Genomic DNA, 6,579 nt, shown 5'->3' with positions numbered 1-6,579 from the left:
CAGAGATGAAAATATACCAGAATACATTTCACAACCAAATTGTAAGAAAGAGATTTCATACAGCTCAGTCTTGCAAAGAAAGTGGAACCCCTCTACTAGCTTTCTGAATGGTTTTCATTTAAGAATCTTAATGTTTAATTTCAAATAATAACGAGTCATCAAATCAAATGATTAGCCATAGCTAATTAGCCCTACCAAGGATTTTGTAGGGTTTTTATTATTTAGGAATAGATCCATTGGTGCAGGTGGGAATGTTGTCTGAAATAAAGCTTTGGAGCAAAAACTTGTAATTGACTGATCAATGGGTATGTGTGTTTCTTTACAGGTGGGTACCATAACATAAGGCTTAGTTTCTTGATGTGTAGCTTTCTTCCATATAACCAGCCTAAGATTTGGAGCATCTTATCAAACACTGAATGCAGATGATGAGTTGGCTGTGAGGAGGTTATAAGCTGTCCTTAGCAGTGATTTATGGAGGCTCTGATTTCAGAGGTTAACAAAGATTTGCTTTAGGTTTATGTGCCGTTTTCCAAAGTCATTCTGAACTGACAGATAAATGTGTAGCCCTCTTTGCTGGCGCCTTTTATGGGTAGGTGCAGCTGGATGAAAATCATCCACAAAAGAGATCCCAGTGTTATCATTAATGGTGACTGTGTAACAGATGTTGTCTACATATTAGGGGAGGCTGCTTAATTTGTCTCTTGCAAACATGAAGCCTCTTAAAACTATTATGTACCAAACATTGTCTGGAAAATTTCATTCTTTTGTAACACAGTCCTCCTTTAGGAAGAACAGCAGTTTGAAATTAAAAGAATAAAAGAAAGACTCAAATGAAGGAATACTATGTGCATTACATTTTTGTTCATCATGATTATGGTGAAGAGACAAAAAAAGACATTATGGTATTGCCAAGGGAAAATACACGTATTAAAGACAAAAGTCTAAATGAATAGGTACTGAGCAAGTGATGAGAAATTAGGGCGGAGATGGGGTTTTGCCTCCTGTCGTTTATAAGCAAGCATCCCCATTGACTTACTGCCTAGGAAGAACAGAGTGAGTGACAAAGAGTTAGAAATCTTGCCCATAATGGTAGGAAAGTGATTTCATTCCACTCACCATCTGGTCAGCTCAGCCTATTTTTCAGGCAAAAGATTAGTCATTTGTTAGGTACATTAGGCCCCAATTCTTTACAAAACCCACCACACACACACACACACACACACACACACACACACACACAGTTGTGATAGTCCAACACCATGTTTCTCTAACTTTTCTCTTCTCTAAAAATATGCATGAAGTTCATTTTCATTTTGGAGAGACTTTGGGGAGTTTATCATGCATATGATAACACAAATGTCTTCCACTTTTTTCTCACTAAATAAAAGAAGGTTTTCATAAGACCATAAAAAGAAAGTTGTGTATGGGAGAGTTGTACATTGGTATAGTCATTTTGGAAAGAAATTCAGCAATTTTGTCAAGAATTAAAACGATTTCAAACATTGTGCCCCAAAACTTCACTTCTGAGAACCTGCTCTTAAGAAGTTCAAAATAATAAAAAGGCACATCCTAAAAATACATTTTATAATAGCAAAAATGGCATTTTTATAATAGTAAAATTGGAGGCAAACTCAAATTCTTATATTAGGTTATATTTAGATAAATTATTATAAGTTACTTAACAAAATAATTCTAGCATTAAAATTATAGATATGAATACTACATAATAACTTGAAGACATTTATGCTATATATTAAATTTTTAAAAGGAATAAAAAATTGAACATAGATGATTTGTATCCTTGTAAAATATGAATATGAAAAAAGTCTGTAGGGAAATATACTATTAAGATAAATATCTTTGTAAAAAAAAAAAAAGAGGAAGAAAAAGATGGCTATAGAACGAAAGCAGGTTGTATTCGAAGAGTAATTGTTTCCCTCAGTAAGCACCAGCTAGTGTATTTTAGAAGCAGTTTCCTGCATATCAAACCACTTTACTATGTGTTTATCATTCCTGGCAATCCTCCTCCCCTGGCCATATTTTCAGATTATTCATTAGATTATCAGTATAAATAAAAAGGTAAATGTTTGCATCAGCACTCATTTTAACACTAAAATGGCAAGCCTGTTTCTCCTCTTGATTTAGGGGGCCAAGGTGTAGAAGTCTTTCCATCCTATTCCCAAGGAACCTCCAGATTCTCAGAACAAAGGTAGTATGGGAGAACTGAAGCAATAAAATGTCCTGCAATGTTTCATGTAAATTAATTCCCCAACACAGTGATTTCAGGGTAAGTCATTGCAATATACATTCAATAAATACCTTTCCACTTCAGAATCCTTCCAGTATTCTAAGTGGAGAGAGGTTGGTTGACTTAAGAGATTAATAAAGGCCTCCAAAACTGCTTGAATTTTAGGGCCAGTATAAAATGCGAGTCTCAGGCATTATCACTGGCTGCCAAGGAGCACCACAAGCTGGGGTCAGGGAATATCTGTGAACTTACAGATATCCAGCTTCAAAGTCAAATGTAACCTTCCAAAAACTTTTTAAAATTGTTGCCAATGCCATATTGCTCATGTACTGTAAAACAATTTACCTGAGCTATACCTTTATTTTATAATTAATCCCCCCCAACAATGAGGTGAGAAAGCCTTAGTTTAAAACAAAACCTTTGTGCCACCAGTAGACCAAGCAGAATGTAAAGATTATCCAGGATGTGGGGAAGAACCTGCCTCTGCTCTATGCCCAGTGCGGGCCTGGCTTTTGGTTGTTTCAAAAGCATCAGGTGTATTCCTGCCCTCAAAGAACTTCGAATCTTGTAGAGGGACACAACATCTGAGTAACTGATGCAGCAAATGGTCTTTACTCAGCAGGCAATAGACAGAAACTGGCTGCTATTTCTCTAGCCTCTGCTTCCAATTTGGCCACATCAGGTCCCTTGTTCTAGTCCTCATCTTAGGCCTATCAGAGAATTTCTCCTCTAGTTGCTTTTGGTTATTAAATTCAGTCCATAGAATTCCATTGAAATCTCCTTTCCTCCTGTCCCCAGTGTGGGCTTCAGCAGAGACCCCAACTGCATGGAGTGTGGGGAAATGGAATACACAGGGCTGGAAAATGATGTTGGGATGAGGAGAGAAGGAAGAAACTTGTCTCATTCCTCAGCTGGCAGCAGCTGGCATTCCTTCTCCCCTGAAGTCATTGCTGCCCTGGCTGACAGTGCCTGGCCCTGAAGACCACAACAAGGCAGGCTCCATGTATCAGCTCTCCTGGGATATGTGGCTAATTTGGGGGAGATCCAGCAGCAGCACCTCCTAAAGTTCCCTGACATGGGAGAACTACCTTGCTAAGAACTGTCATCGTTCTCCCTTCTGGCAGGCCCTCTCTCTATTGGAGTCCTATGGAAGCCCCCTGTGACTCCCTCAGCTCTCCCACTCCCCCCATATAGAGGAAGGGGATAACCCGACCCTACTAACCTTTTCCTTCTCCAAGGCCCACTCTCCCCTCCCAGTGTCCTCCTGACAAAGAGATGAGAGTTAGGCTGCTTGTAGGACTGTTTGTTGAGCTATTTCTGCCACCTCTTAGGTGACGTGTGGAGGGGAGGTTCTGGCTTTAGTTGTTAGCTATTTTCTTAAAATTAGAACATTGGCTCCCAACCTTGGTTGCTCATTAGAATCATTTTGGGGAGTTTTTTAAAATTACCAATGCCTGGGTTGACCCACCCCATGCGATAGCAGAGTCTTGGGGGATAGGCCTAAAAGACAGGATAATTTTTCAAGAAATGTGGCTTGAATCTGCAGTCAGGACCCAGAGCAACTGCAGTCTAAACATTTAGAGTGGAGATTCTCAGCCTTAGCTGCACATTGGATTAACCAGAGGGCTTTGAAAAGTGCATATGCTGGGTCCACCCCACAGATTCTGATGTCATTGGCTGGGTGCTTCCACTGCTGTGGGAACTCCTGTTTTCTGTAGCCGACATCACGGAATCCTAAGAGAAGACTCCAGGGAGGAGGGGATCATCAGGCCACAGAGGGCACCCAGGCCTGGTGTACCTCAGCAGCTCTGCCAACCTGAGCTTCGTCTCCTCTCCCTATAGGAGCTTCTCCAATGATCCTCCGTCACCTTTACCCCTACGCACTGCCCACCCAGCTACTTCAGTCATATACTGGTCTGAAAAATAAATCTTCACATCAAACTGTGTGGTAAGGCTTTTGGCTTATTGTGATGAGGAAGATTAAAAATACAGGCTGTACTAATAACAGAAATTTTACATCATCCTTGGTTTACCTTAGCACAAGTTAAGAACAGAGGAACCCTGTCTTGGGACATCATAGGTCTACTCTACCTATGGCTGCACACGTGCTACCCTCACAAACACTCAGAAATGATACTGAACTATGGTCTGAGTTTTCCAATATTATCTTTTTTTTTTCAGCTTACTCTAAAACAAACCCATTTGATAACTTTTCTGGAGGTTTCCAGTGGCAAATTATAAAGAAAATCTAACAGGGTGCTGGATGGGAGTCAAGCTTGTGAATGCCTTTCATCTTTCCTTCTCTTCCTTTATCTAAATTTTGTTCAACCTCCAAAACTCCCCTTCACCTCCTCGTTGAAGCCATTCCTGACATCTCCTGCTTATGAACTCCTGTTGCTATTAAATCCAAAACCTCAAACATTAATATGTATATTTTGTGTATATGTCCATATTTTTCTACATACATGAAACAGAATGTTGAGCAGGAACTTCTTTGTTGCCCTAGAATCAATGGCTGGAGAAAACAGATTCTAAGTCTCAAGCTGGGCTATACATCAGAATGCCTTGGGTCTCTCACAAGCCACCAGGTGTTCATGCAAAGGTCAGAGGCCTCAGCAAGACTTCTGGAAGATCTGGAGAGGAAAATTCAGACACTGGCAAAGTGACTTTTCATCTGGTAGACTCATCTGGTTTGGTCATAGAATCAGGCAATGTGAGAATGTGGTCTGGGAGAGCAGCAACCTCAGGGTGAGGGGCCCAGTACTGGGGGACAGGGAGGGGAAAGTGGAATTCAACAGCTGTGGGCTCTCAGTGGTTGAAAACACAGTCAGAATCTTCCCAGAAAAAAAACTCCACAGTAGCATTTTGACACAGAGGGTCTTTAAGAACAAAACTCAGTCATTCAGACTATAGTTGAGTAAGAACAGGGGTAACAGCGGTTATATCCCCAAAAAACAGAATTCTCACCTCCATAATGCACAACTGCAGCCTAAAGATGCCAAAGACATCTCTCCTTCAAGGAAAGAGGGAAGAAACAGAGTAGCTTCCACGTTCCAGGCAAGGTACTAAGGATTTTCACAAATGTCATCTCACTTAATTCCCACATCAATCCTTTTAGGATAAATATTAACATTCCTGTTTTCACAGCCAAAGAAACCAAGGCTCAGAAAAGTTAAGTACTTTGCTGACGGCAGAGTTGGGATTTGAACCAAGATCTGACCCTAAGTCCCTTAAGCCCACTTCAACTCCCAGTTTCCTTTGGGAGGCCTCAAGTGACTCCTTTTATCTTTCTAAAGTTTCAGGTAAAGTACATATCCACAGTGTCTCCCATCCTTGTCCAGGTTACCAAGGGGAGACCCAGGGCAGTGATGCCTTGAATTTCCTAGCATTGGACACCAGTCATGGAGGGGCACATTGTCTGCGTTTCATCCTGGGAAGAGGATGGCAGGCCAAGAATAAAGGACACCAGTGGACAGGAAAATTTGGGAGATTAGCAAATATGTCCATTTGGGTGATGCCATTATTTATGTTGTCATGCTGTTACCCAGTTTAAAACAAAGTTTATAATGAAAATTTTCAACCATTCAAAAGAATATATAACAAATCCCCAAACACTCATTATGCAATTTCCACAGTTACCTAGGTGCTGCCACATTTGCTTCATCTATCCCTTTTTCTTGCTGAACTGTTTTAAAGCAAATCCCAGACACATCATTTCACCTCTCCATGATGTAATACACATCTCTAAAAAATGCAAATATTTTGTTATGTAATCACAATGCCATTATTATACCTCAAAAAAAGGTATAATACTTGACAGGTATGAGACTCAGGTGAAGTAAGCAAGGCACCTAGGGCATGAAAATGAAGGAAGCGTTGCTCCCTCGGCTGTGCTAATGCAGGGTCAGTGCCTCTTTAAAGTTTGTACCCCAAGGCACCTCGTGTGCCTCACCCCAGGACCAGCTCTGTAATTTGGTACTCAGTCCATAATTGTATTTCCCCTATTGTTTCAAAATTTTATTTCTATGCTTTGTTGTTCAAATCAGGATTCAAAAAAGAGCCAACTCTTCCTTATAGTTGCCATGTATCTACACCTTTCATGTAGGATTATCTTCACCCCCTTCTTTTCCAGTTACTGATTTGTTGCAAATACTGGGTCACACTCTGCATTTGTTTCCTTCTTGATACTTTTTTAAAGTTATTTCTCTCTTCTCTGTATTTCCTGTGAGTCTGCAGTATATGGTGCTAGGAATACATTCAACTATATACCTATTTTTTCAAAAATATTTACTTCATTTATGGTTTTTTATGTGTTGGTACAAAATTGCCCA

Source organism: Pongo abelii, chromosome 21 (assembly GCF_028885655.2).
Source record: "Pongo abelii isolate AG06213 chromosome 21, NHGRI_mPonAbe1-v2.0_pri, whole genome shotgun sequence".
NCBI lineage: Eukaryota > Metazoa > Chordata > Mammalia > Primates > Hominidae > Pongo > Pongo abelii.
The sequence above is the reverse complement of the archived record's forward strand: the minus strand, read 5'-3'. Positions refer to the sequence as shown.